Below are 13,239 nucleotides of genomic sequence, written 5' to 3' on the forward strand. Positions count from 1 at the left end.
AATGGGACAAAAGTTTTCATTCTCCACCTACCAGATGATACAACTTGGTGCTTGAACACAATTCTCCCTTTATTGCTGAAAAGCAACCGCAGTGAACATTTCATTCGCTTTCATAATTTGGTCTTCTAAGACAAGGTACCAAGATAATAAACGAGGAATGAAAATCACAAACTAAACAAAGAAATATAACTCGACTGAAACAGAGGTCGTCCGATAGAAACGACTAAAGATAGCACATATTCTCTATGTGCCCAAGATATGAGGCAACGAGCCCGACTGTCTAAAGGATTATGGACACAAACGCTGGCAGAACAAAAAGCTTGTAGTACTGTTCCATAAAATGAAAACATGGCAATCGCCAAATGTGCGCCGTATCTGAGGCAACAAAGGTATTTTCGCTGATGCGTTTCCTCAGTGGCTATGGCACTCGGCGGCTGACCCGAAAGACGTGTGTTCGATCCCGGTTGTGGCGGTCGAATTTTGGCGAGAAGGAGCTCAGAATTTTTTTAGACGAGAAGATGGCGGCAGCAAATTACAAATGTGTTTTCGGCTCTACAACTGTCTTGTACAGTTTGGGCCTATACGCCATAATATCACTGTTGGCGCGATAAATCACTAACAAAAATTACATGGGCCGTCTTGTTTATTGTCGCTTTTGGAATGACCATATAGCTCTGAAGTCCTTCCTTCGGATACTTGGTCTTGTGTTTCCGTTCGCCACATTGGGCCTCTCTCCGTGTCTTTGCAAGGTCAGCAACGCTTTGTGTTTCGCATTGGTTTGTTTACGCTTCGCTATAAATGCAAATTTATAGGCTTCCAAAGTGCCAGATGTGTCTTACTATTCCTCACAGCTGATCAGCTCATGCTTTAAGAGGTACCACTTACGAGGTGCTTCGCGCTCTTGAAAGGCGCTCCGCTATTGCTCAGAAATTATCTGCATTGTGAAAGAGAAACAGCGTCGCAAATAAGAGAGCACAAGAAAGAACGACGCATGCACGCACTGAAAAATATTTCTTACAAAAGTGGCATGTTCATGGCACCAAACTCAAGCACGTAGCGAATTGCATGATCGCGGCGAAAACACCCTGCGACATGAAGGCTTGCAAAAACATGAATAGCCCATCTAATCGCTGACGTATAACGCACCAGTCGTTGTTTAAACAAGGAGAAGATAAATATTAGCAAAAGCAGTGTAAAGAATTCGTAGTGGCAGTGGCAAACGGGCGAAGCAAAAGTAGAATGAATGCTAAAAAACCTGAAAATGATAATAAGAAAAATAAAAAAACGAGACCCAAAAACAAGAAAGTCATCGAAGCAAAAGCAGACAGAAAATTAAAAGGTCGGAAGCGGAATAAAAAATACAACAAAAGAAAACAAAAGCAGCAATAACAAGATGTTAGCTTTGTTTTTAATGATACACTTATTTTCTGACGTGCGCCAGCACTGGCACTGCTATGTCGCACGGAGCCTATTAAAGCACTCGGTTAATGCTACCAAAGTAAAAAGGAATGAAAACTTTCGTCGCCGACACAATGGAACACGGTGATATTATCTGTGTAATTGAAGGAAGCCTTGCTAGAAGGCACGCAGATTTCGGCGTAAAGGAGTTTCTAACTATCTCAAATCTAGTGAACATCATGTCATTATGTGAATACAAAACTCGACACTTCGTTCGTACATGCTCGCACTGGCCGGCTTAAAGGACAGCTCACTTTCAGATGAGAGAAGACAGCCCTCATATATGACTGAGCAGGCTACCTATCTTGAATTCCGCAGATCACTAGCTGCTAATTATCGGTGGGTCCCGGCAGTGGATTTGGTTTATTCCCGTCTGCTCCGACAACTGACAACTTGTGAGATGTATTTTGACAAGCCATAGGACGCCGTAGTAAAGAGCCGGGAATTTCGACAACCTTCGGTTCTTAAACGCGCACGCACATCGCACAGTATAAGAGCCTCTAGCTTTTCGCCTCCATCGAGATGCGACCGCCAGGGCCGGGATCGAAGAAGCAGTTTACTGGCCAAGAACCCAGTACCATAACCACTGAGCCACCGCGGGTGTGGTTCTATGATATGAGACCAACCAATGATAGTTTCGAGTTCATAATAACACATGACAGGAAACATATTTCACTGCTTATTTACGCTCTTGCGCTTCCTTCCCACCGCTGCAGCTGCTGATGGACGAGGGCATTGTTCCTTGCGAGCTTTTGTAAACACAAGGTTCTATCAGGACCACAGCTGCTGTCAGTGCGATTCCGCAATGCACAGATGTGTCAGGCAATTGTGAGTCTGAGGTTAGCGTCTCAAACGCATTGCCTTTTGGAGCATGTTTTGCGTGTCAAATATGTTAAGCAATAAAAACATTCAGGCCGCATTAAACGGATAACGAAATCAATGACAACAAATATGCAGTGTTCTGCACGTGCGTGCACACACTGTCCCCATTTTCGCGGCGCACACCGTCATGCTTTCTAATTGGCGGCTGTCCTTCCGGCGTTGACAAGGCGTTAGTGAGAGCCCACTGAGGAGTCACGCATCCTTGCTTCGCGTAACAGAAATGAAATCTTTTATGGAGGTTGCAAGTAAAATAAAGATAGAATCATGTATTGCTGAAACATGGTGATGAAACGAATATACGCGTGATATAATTTTTACCTGATATCATTGCTCTTAGCTCGTTGTTGTCAGTAAAGCGTAACCTATAGCATTAAGTGGCTCTGTCGGAAGCCGTCTAGAGCGCTTCAAAGCAGAGCCACTGTTTTATTATTTGCGTAATTTTATATAGCTTCCGATGTAAAGCCAACAGTAGCGACAGCCGTGTACGCTTGCCCTCTTCGAAGAATATACAGGCGTATAATTTTTTCTGAACTCCACTCCATATATTCTCGACTTCTGCATGTAGTAAAGCTTAGCTACACCGAACTTCATTGTGAGGTGGGGATATTAAAGAGAACTGCTTATTGGAAATAACAAACCATGCGCATAAACTTAAGTTGCGAACTTATGACGGTAGCGCGAATCTCATCACAGGGCCGGCATCGAAGGCGACATGGAGTGGCATTGCAAATACGCGGGAAGCAGCGGACAAACGGGGCCTTTGTTGGAGGTGCGATGGGTTTGCATAGACATTATGGGGGAAAGAACGGAGCAGTAAGGCCATCGTTGGATGTGCCATGGACAAGCATTGCGAATATGGGGCAAAGAGCGGACAAACAGCGCCATTCCTGGTTGTCTCTTCAAGTGACATTGCCAATAAAGGGGATGTTCGGACAAGTAGGTTCATCGTTAGAGGTGTTATGGAGTGACGTTGCCAATGATGGGGAGAGAGCAAAAAAGTAAGGCGAGCATTGGCGGCAGCATAAAGTGGCATTGTCGACACTGAGACGAGGATGTCAACGCTGGTACTATGTATAACATATTCTTACCAGCAAGCTTCCAACATTGCACAAATGCATAGCGCTGCCTGGATCAGGTCTCTATTACGGAACTACAACCTCACGCGGGCCACGACTGTGAGCATCAATCTCTGGTAACTTTATGGCCTGCAAAAAAAAGTGATCATTGCCATATTCTTAATTGACATCAGAATTGACATCGATATTGTCTCCAGTAACGGCTGTGTGGTTGCAGAATTGCTGCATAACGTCAATCTCACCTTCGTCTCGTCTGATGCGGGTGGACTATCTCCGCATTTATCTGTACGGCCATATAGGGTTATCGAGTGGCGCGCTTTGGCCTCCACGGACGATATCTAAGGGTAACACCCGGTTTGAGGAAGTTTGAGTCTCAGCATCCGCCGCCGCAAAGATGTACAGTGCTTCAACATTTAGCTTTGATTGTCTGCAGCTGCAGTCGCCGGCGAAACCGGTGCAGTGCCTCGGAACAAAAGCAGAGAAAACGCTTCTTGCAATCTGCTGGTGGTAAATTTTCGCCCATAGGAACCTGAATGCGCGGCATAGTTTTTTTAACAGCGTTTCATCAGCGCTTTCCATCAGCGTTTCATCAGCGCAAGTGTCCCAGGCCACTGCTTGGGTCAAGGAGGGGCCAACTATTCTGAAATAAATAAATTAATTATTTTCATGCACCGCACACGTTCTCTTCTGACACAGCTTGAAATTTGTCATCCTCGATGACGTCTTCACCTAAAGAAATAAGTTTTTGCTTGCGGTGAATTTTCTTTTTTAATATAAATCTTACAGAATTTGTGGATATTTACGCGTTGAAGTGAATATTGCGGAAATGTCGGCAGGGTGGTGTGATAATATTTTTGTCTAGTGTCAATGAATTATAAAATTTATGAAAAAAAGTCGAGATTTTTACGACAGAATTCGAGGGGGCCAGATCAAGCTGCGCTTTTAATATTGTATTACCGCTGATATACGATTAATAAGATATAATACATCTAGCTATTATGAGAGTCAAAAATAAAATTGGAATATTCTAGTTTTAGGACAGGTTGGAGTCTTCTAGGCCAGTTGTTTAAAACAAAGTGGTGCATGCGCCAGATTGCCATGTAGATACTGTAGTGCACCATTAGCTCAGTGACGCTGCTTAAATTACGTGTCCACGTTAAACCAGAGAAAGATGAACACCTGGGTTAATTGAGAACGCCTTAGTAATTTGCGATTCGCTGATGACTGCCTTGCTAAGTCACTTGCAGATGCGCTGCAAAGCATGATAAATGGGTTAGAAAGGCCGAGCTGAGCAGTAGGTTCAAACAGTAGCATGCAGAATAACATAGTAATGTTCAAGAGTCTAAAAAGCGAACAGCAGTTAACTTCTGGTAGCGAGGTGCTGGATCAGGTAGCGGAATACCTCTACTTAGGGCAGGCAGCGGCCGCTGATCCGATCGTGAGAGGAAAACAACTAAAAGAAAAAGAATGAGGTGGGGCGATAGGGCAGGTTCTCTTGGACCATGAATGGCAGTTTACAATATCTCTCAAGAAAAAAAGTGTAGAGCTGTATTTTTCCTGTGCTAACCTATGGGGCAGAAACGTCGGGGCTAACAGAAAAGTCTCAGCATAAGTTGAGAACAATGCAGCGAGCTATGAAACGCAAATGAATAGTAATTGTAACATTTAGAGATAGCAAGAGGGTAGAGTGAACGAAGGATAAAGCACCGGCCGGTTGACGACAACCTAGTCAAAATCAAGGGGAAGAAAATGGCTTGGGAAAAGCATGTAATTGAAATGCAAAGTAACCGCTGTTCCTCAAAGGTAACGGACTGGATTTCAAGTAGAAGTCAAGCGTAGGGGAGCCAAAAAATTACGTCGCCGGATTTCATTAAGAATTTGGGGGCACACAAAGGCCGCAGCTGGCAAAGGAGAAGGTTAACTGGAGAGAAGTGAGAGAGGTGTACCCCCTGATATGGGGGTAGTTAGGCTGATATTGCGTATGATGATTTTTTAGACAAGTCACTGAGGAGGCGATGTTATCTTTAATAAAATAAGTCGGAAATACACAGCTACAGCGCAGGATGAATCAAAACAGGGAAGTAATGCTTACACCAAGCGTCATGAGCAAAATGTCACAACATTCTTGTACTTTTTTAAGATCCTCTTGTAGGCTGGAAGCATCTACCTGATTTGTTATTAGGCAATATATGATGCAGTCGTCAGCAAAGGGGAAAATGTTAGAAGTGATGTTATTACCTAGATCATTAATATAGACAAGGAAAGGAAGACCAAGAAAAGTTCCTTGGTGCACACACAGAGGACAGGTGACATTGCGTATTAATATGAATTTGCATAAACATATTGTTGGCGGTTAGCAATCTTGGAATCTATTTCAACACAAATGAAAAAAAGTTGAGATTTGAATGTTTAATATTAGGTTCTTAAGAGGGAACCTATGAAATGCTTTCTCGTATTCTAAATATAGAGTATCCATTCGATAGCTCTGGTCAATGAAAGAATGCGTCATGGAGGTTAAGCACGAGCATAGTATCAAATGAATCTTCTTTGTAGAAACCATGTAGCTTCAGATGAAAGAAATTAGCAGAAGTTAAATAATTAGTCAGACTCGGGCAGATAACATATTCTGAGATTTTGGAGCAGTTGCAAGTGATGGAGATGCGTCGATAATTAATTGAAGAATATCTGGTGCATTTCTTATACACAGGAGTTATTTTCCAAATACACCAGTCTGCTGGAACATAACCCGCAGTTAGTGACTGCTGACATATGCGGGATTTAATTAAACTCCATATATGTTTAGTGTTGTTTACAACTATAGCATTTGCACCGTTGACCTCAACTGGTCAGGAATTTTTAATTAGCTTATTAACTTTGAGATACAACAACGATTTTTTTAAGTAAGTAAATTTATTTGCAAGAAATAATACAGCTAATTCTTGCGGGTGGGTAAGGATAAAGGCTCGGAAGACAGATGAGCCCTTAGCCCCCACACAATTATTTAATGCCTGCAGTAGCTGAGTCATATTTTCGTTAGATAAAACACTTACGCGGTTACAGTAGCAGAAACGTATTTACTCACTTTACACAACACAAGGAGTAACTCAATTAAACAATACAATATAGCAATACAGCACAAATCAACTTTGGAGATTTTGTTAGGTAAAGAGCGTACAGATATATCCAGGTACAACCAAAAGTAACACTTGATAGAATCCAAGCTAAAAACTAAAAAGACGTTACTGAAAGTTTCTAATAATAACATCTGGTAGGATTGTGTCTTATCTTATAATGTGTAGCGCAAAAAAGAGAATCTCAGTTACAAACTGCATGATAGATACCTACGGAGGTTCATAGTGATACCTATATTTTCTTCATTGCTCTAATAATATATTTGAGGAGAACAATAATTATTATGTTCATTTAAAAGCTCTGATTGACTGGCTGAAGTGAGTTTGGCTTCTTGGTAGTCCATACCCTGTTTTCCATAGCTAGTTCTAAACGTTTTAATCTATCTTTGAGGGTTTCTAATTTCATAACTGGAGGACGTATGGTGGATGTCATCAGTATACAACTGTTTTTGTATATGTGTTACATTAGCCTTAAATTGTATGCTTTTATAACTGGAAGGATGTTACATTTGGAGAAAAGGTGTTGCGTGGTTACGTTTTCTTATTGGGCCTTTGTAGTTCTCTAGAATTCGAAGTACGCGCTTCTGCAGAATTAGTATTCTCTCATAATTACCTTTGGTGGTAGTACCCAACACAAGCATGCAATACAACAATTTGGCATAAAATAACGTGTAATAAATTGATATTTTCAACCATAAAGGTAATATATCAGATACTTTGAATAGGCATCCAAGAAAACGCGCGAGTTCCGAAATAAGATGATGACATAACTCCAAGAAAAATGTTCGTGAAACCATACTCCAAGGAACTTATGCCCCTTTACTTTTTCCAAGTAATGGTCTTAGAACATGACCTGAATATCGTTGAAACTTTTGTTCATGAGCCTGAATACTATCTATTTATTTTTTTGCATTAAGCCGTAAATTATATTTTTTTTCACCCATCGCGACAATTCCACCAGATAGGCATTAACCACCCTCAATTATTTTCTGAACGTTTCCAGAATTCAGAAGAATTTGTTAATTGTGCGCGTGTGCATTGAAATTAATAATAATTGTGCGCATGTGCATCGGCAAGATTCAAAAGGCTTATGGGTGTAAAAAAGAGGAAAATATACTGTAAAACACATCCGCGACTCTATGATCAAGCACAGGCAAGCCATCCAAATCACAAATGAGTATAACGTTGGATTCATGGTAAGAATACATTCGAAAAGCATTTGGGATTGTTCTGCAACATCGGAGGTATGTTAGTGAAGTTTTCGCTTCCCTTTGAATACTGTTGCATTTAGTGGCTAAAAAAGAGTAATATTTGGCACAATCGAGTTGAGAGTTATTTTTAGTACAGCGGAAAGTGTGGTTTATAATTTCACTTAGCCGTTTTAAGTTCGCCTTACATCATGATGATTTCACACGCTCGGTTACTGTGTTAGTTGTGATGAAAACTCTAATTAACCGCTGCATCTAGGCTTTAAAAAGGAGCCAGTACAATTAGGTTGAGCGACACTGATAACTTGATGCGAGATTTCAGAGAAGCTTGCTAATTCTTTATTTAGGCTAGATAATGACCCCACTAATAAAGCGTAGGTTCTGTTCTGAGGTTTTTATTCCTTAGCAAAAAACAGGCAAATGCCGGCTTTCCTGCGTTATAACTGAGGTCTTGCACATGTGTAACAGCGGACAAGCTTTGTGGATGTAAAGTAAAGATAAGATCAAGAATGTTTGAAGACTGATCTGTGCTGGTTGTTGGGTGAGCAATAAGTTGTCCTAATCTGAAAGTGAGGCACGAGTTCACAAATTGGCTAGCAATGTTATTTTTCGACAACGTGAAAGGAAGGTCCGGCCTGTGAATGGAGGGCAGGTTGAAATCCCTGAAAAAGAGGACTGAAGTGTTCGGGTACTTTTTAGCAGGCTTGTTCAGAGCGTCGTGAAAATGGTGCACAAAATATGCATCAGCCTTCAGCGGGCGATTACAATATCCGCTCTAAGTGTGCTGTTGTGACATATTACAACAAAATACAAATATTTTAACGAGGATAATAGCTTGACTATAATACAATGCAGAACATAATTTGCAGCGATAAGCACACCACCTTCATAGAAGTTATTATTTTTTTCATTACGAAAGATGGCGAAGTTTATCAGCTAAATCAAGGTTACGGAATCGATAAAAGGTGAGTTGAGCCATTTTTAAGCTGACAGAAGAGTATTGCACGAACTCCAAGACGCAAGGTTACCCTTATAATCGTTCTTTGCGTATGTTAATTAGCAGCGTATATTAGCAAATAGGAGAGGAAAAGAGGAACATGAGGTTGAATGGTTTTTTTGAGTGTCAGAACTCCTTGCTAAAACGTGCATCATTTTACAGTGTTACAACAGATATTGAAAACATATGTTTTCTTGCCAGACACCACATTGTCAAAGCCAAGTTTCAAATTCATCTCCCGAACCTTACTACATTCAGTGATATGCCAGGGAGCTGCACGAACACAGGACAAAAATCCTCAGAAACTGCGCTATGGGTGGCTTTCAGCTTCCTTGACATATATAGAATCTGATCTATGTTTCTGATATCTTTGAATCTGGCAATGACTGGCCGTGGATTGTGAACTCAGAGGGTGCCTAGCATGTGTGACCACTCTATGTGTCGGCGTTGTATATCTGTTCCTGATTTCATTACAGAGGCCAATTACTACTTATTTACGGATACCTTACAGGCCTCCAGAGAGGTATTATGTAAGGGGTGTCAAATACAGGAGGAGGTTGTGCAAAATAGGCTAGAAAAAAACATAGTAAATTACAGCAAAACACAAAAAACAGGTCAGTTCGGATAGAATTTTGCTTTTCTCAAAAAGAGATAAAAGTAAAAAACTACGCGTCGTGTAACAAAAATGGGGGAAATGCACAAAAAGTTATACAAAAGCAAAAGAGTATATCAGGCATACATCGGCAAAGCTGCGCATCAACAGAAAAAAGAGGCTGTCTCAAGCAGCTGAAAACGAACTTAAATGTATCGTGACTATATAAACGAAGCGCTAAGCGTTATCAATGAAGTGTTTGCTCCATGCACTTCATTGATAACAGACATGCTCCATGATTCACCCTGAGAGTCTTTTGAACCCATAGCACATAAGGCTGTTCCAATGCTGCGTCGTCAACACGGACAGCCGTCACCGTCACTTGGCCACCAAATTGTTTGGAGAGAATTAGACGCCTCCTATCTTAGTCATCACTGCTGCAAAAGGGGCGCCATCCTCTTCAATCCTATGCGATTTAGTTTTTAAGTCAATAAAGCTTTGCTCATGGAGCGCCAAGGTGGCCTTGATGATTCTCACTGCCCAAGCATCTCAGACTGTCGGTCTTTCAACCATTCAAGAGCACCAACCAGTTGTAGACTGGACGGGTGGGCCCTGATTCGTTCCAGAGTCACCAGCTGACGGTAGTAATTTTAGCAGCATACAATCATTGTCACAAGAAATATAACACGCGCGTCATCTGCTCGGAAGCACGAAGGCAGATCGATAAAACAAATTTTTAGCATAATAATGATGGCAATTGGCTATTTTAATAGCAGAAATTGCGAGCAGTCACGTCATGCCAGAGGTTGCATGCCGCCAAGCCCACTAAAGCGCTGGCAGTATCGGAGTGGCAATATATCCCGATAATGTAGACGAGATAATTCACAAGTGCGGCTTGATTTCGAAGCACTTCAAGATATACCAAGCAGACGCACGTGTTGCGTAGTATTGTTCAGCTGCTGGAACGAAGTGTGCAACAAGAGTGGGCGCGGCGCATCGACTTTGGGCATGTCGCCTAACAGGCCCCTCTGCCTTGTGCAGGTTATCGTGCTTTTCTTTACTGGATCGCCAGGCAACTTCGACGCGCAAGCTGTAGACACGTGTCTCTGGCATCCGTTATCGCTGATGACGCACCGTTACCTGCTCACCAACTTCACCACTGGAGCGCTACCACCGAACTAACACGTGACATCAACAGATCCTGCTTTAAAAGACGTCCAGCAAGACGCGCATCGGCTGTGGGCATGTCGCCTAACAGGCCTTTCTTCTGCCTTGTGCTGGTTTGTGGCTATTACTCTACCATTAAGAGTGGTTACTTGTTCCGTTTGGTTTTGCCGTGCCCACAAAAGTGCTTATAAATTGCCTCTGAAGTATATCTTGTGTGCGGATTGTTGCTCTGTGGCGATGTCGAGTTGAATCCTGGCCCTGATAAACCAAACACTCGCGAATTATTGGAGCAGTTGGTGCAAGGTCAGGACAAACTAACATCTGAAATAACAGCCCTTGGGGATCAGCAGGCTAATCTTCAAAAAACAGTCAATGACCTGTGCTCTACATTTTGGAATTTGTACAAGATATAAAATGAATAGATACCCTTGAACAAACTGTGCGTTCTCTTCAGAACAAGATTGATGATTTAGAAGATAGACGTAGACGGTCAAATCTGCTAGTGTTCGGAGTAAAAGAAGAACCCGATGAAATCGACGTTGATCTTAAGCAAAAAGTACTTCAAGGTATTTTTTCCGAAAAAAACTTGGAGTCTCGTGTTCTTCTGTAGAAAGAATCCACAGGATTGGCAAGCCAGGGAAAACAAGACCTGTCATTATCTTTTTCCAGGACTTTAATGAAAAGCAGGAAGTTTTGAACAATGCTTTCAAACTTAAAGGTGAAGACATTTCCCTGCAAAATGATTAATCCCGCAACACACTCAGAAAACGCAAGTTCTTGTGGGAAAGTGCCAAAAAAGAGAAAAAAGAAGGCAAAAACGGCAAATTCTGTTGAACGATAAGCTGGTCATGGATGGAACACTGTATGCATGAGATGATGTAAAGAATGCACGAGTGAAGCCGCCAGGTCCGGCTTCCAAGCAGCCGACTGGCAGGACAGACCATCAGAGCGGCTCACAAGCTCCTTGACTTGCGGCTCCCAGTTTAAGGTACGTAGTGTCTTAAACAAAATAGAAAAACTTGAGGCTATATTACTTGAATATGATCCACATAATGCTGCAATTACGGAAACCTGGCTACGAGACGACATTGATGAAAGAGACGTTTTTGCTCCCGGCTATCAAGTATTCCATTGTGAGAGGCCTTCTCGGGGGGTTAGGGTAGCGGTTCTTGTAAAACATGGCTGTGTCGCTATCAACCTAAAGGAAATTGCTGGTGACGAAAATATTTCTTTAATAGCAATCTGCTGCTGCCAGTCCTAACTAGTTTTTGCAGCTTATTGACCTCCAGATTCATCAGTACAATTCCTAAATGACCCTGCTGATCAGATGTCCAAATTCAAGGGTGACAGAATCATACTGGAGGGAGACTTTAATCTGCCAGTAATCGACTGGGCTTACCCAACTCTCTTTTCAGGCTTTGGTGCCCATGCTGATAAGTAATGTGATATAATACTTTGTCATGACCTGCAACAAGTTGTTAGAGAACCATCACGTGTGCTAGGTGATTCTGCCTCGGTGCTTGATCGTGTATTCTTAAGTCGTTCCATTCAAAATTTTTCAGAGTCGGCAGAATGTGGCTTATCTGATCACCGTATGGTGTACGTTTCATTTCCTGCGCATGTTTTGAACAAAAAATCTATCGCTAAAATAGTTCCTTTCAAAGATTTTTCACACGCAAACGACGAAAGTGTGCTGGATTACTTTGAGTATGAGTATTGCCTGGACTTTTTTCATAGTTCGAACATTGATGAATTGTGGGAAAGGTTTAGAAGTTTGCTTGCACCGCATAAACAATTTTGTCCTTACGAAAGTGAGGAAAACACGCCAGATAAATCCTTGGATGAGTCGAAACATAGTGCATCTTACGAGGAAAATTAAACGGTTGTAACGAAGAGGATCCACTCGATTCATAATTCAAACTCACAAATCGAACCTTACTCAAGAAATTCAGAAAGCAAAACGGTACTATTTTGAGCACACACAGCCGGACTATATTCATGACTCCCCCCAAAAGTTTTGGAACTGTTTAGCAGAAAATAAAAAGGCCATTAATCGAATTATGCATGAGCGTGCAATCCTTGTTGAAAAAACTACCATTGCCGAGCGCTTTAATAGGCACTTTCAAAGTTTATCCTCAAATCCAAATCCATGTAGGTTTCGTAGTCATCATTTTGTTTTCCTGATCCAGACATTGTATAACTGCCAGCATTAACTTCACTGTTGTTAAATCTTTAAGTCCACTTCTGGTCCGGATAATATCCCCAATATATTTTTTGCGTCGTTATGCAGAAGTTATTTCTAAATTTATTTTAATAATATTTCGCACGTCGTTTGCAACAGAACGACTGCCTTCCGACTGGAGGATAGCTTGTATTGTGCCTGTGCCTGAAAAAGGTGACATGGCACTTGTTGCTAATTATCGTCCCATTTTACTCACTTTCACTGGTTGTTAATTGGCAGAACATTTTTTAGCTAACTACATAACCAAATTTCTAGATGACAATGTGTACTTTCTTCTGTTCAACATGGTTTTAGGAAAGGCTTATCCACTGTGACCCAAATAACATCGGTTATTCACAGCTTTGCAACAGTCCTTAACAACTCGGGGCAGGTCGATGCCATTTTTTTAGATTTTCAAAAAGCTTCTGATGTTGTGTCATATGCTAATATAATATATAAACTTGAACGAATTGGTCTTCCTAAATTTGTAATCTCATGGGTTTTGTC

Source organism: Amblyomma americanum, chromosome 3 (genome assembly GCF_052857255.1).
Source record: "Amblyomma americanum isolate KBUSLIRL-KWMA chromosome 3, ASM5285725v1, whole genome shotgun sequence".
Taxonomy (NCBI): Eukaryota; Metazoa; Arthropoda; class Arachnida; order Ixodida; family Ixodidae; genus Amblyomma; species Amblyomma americanum.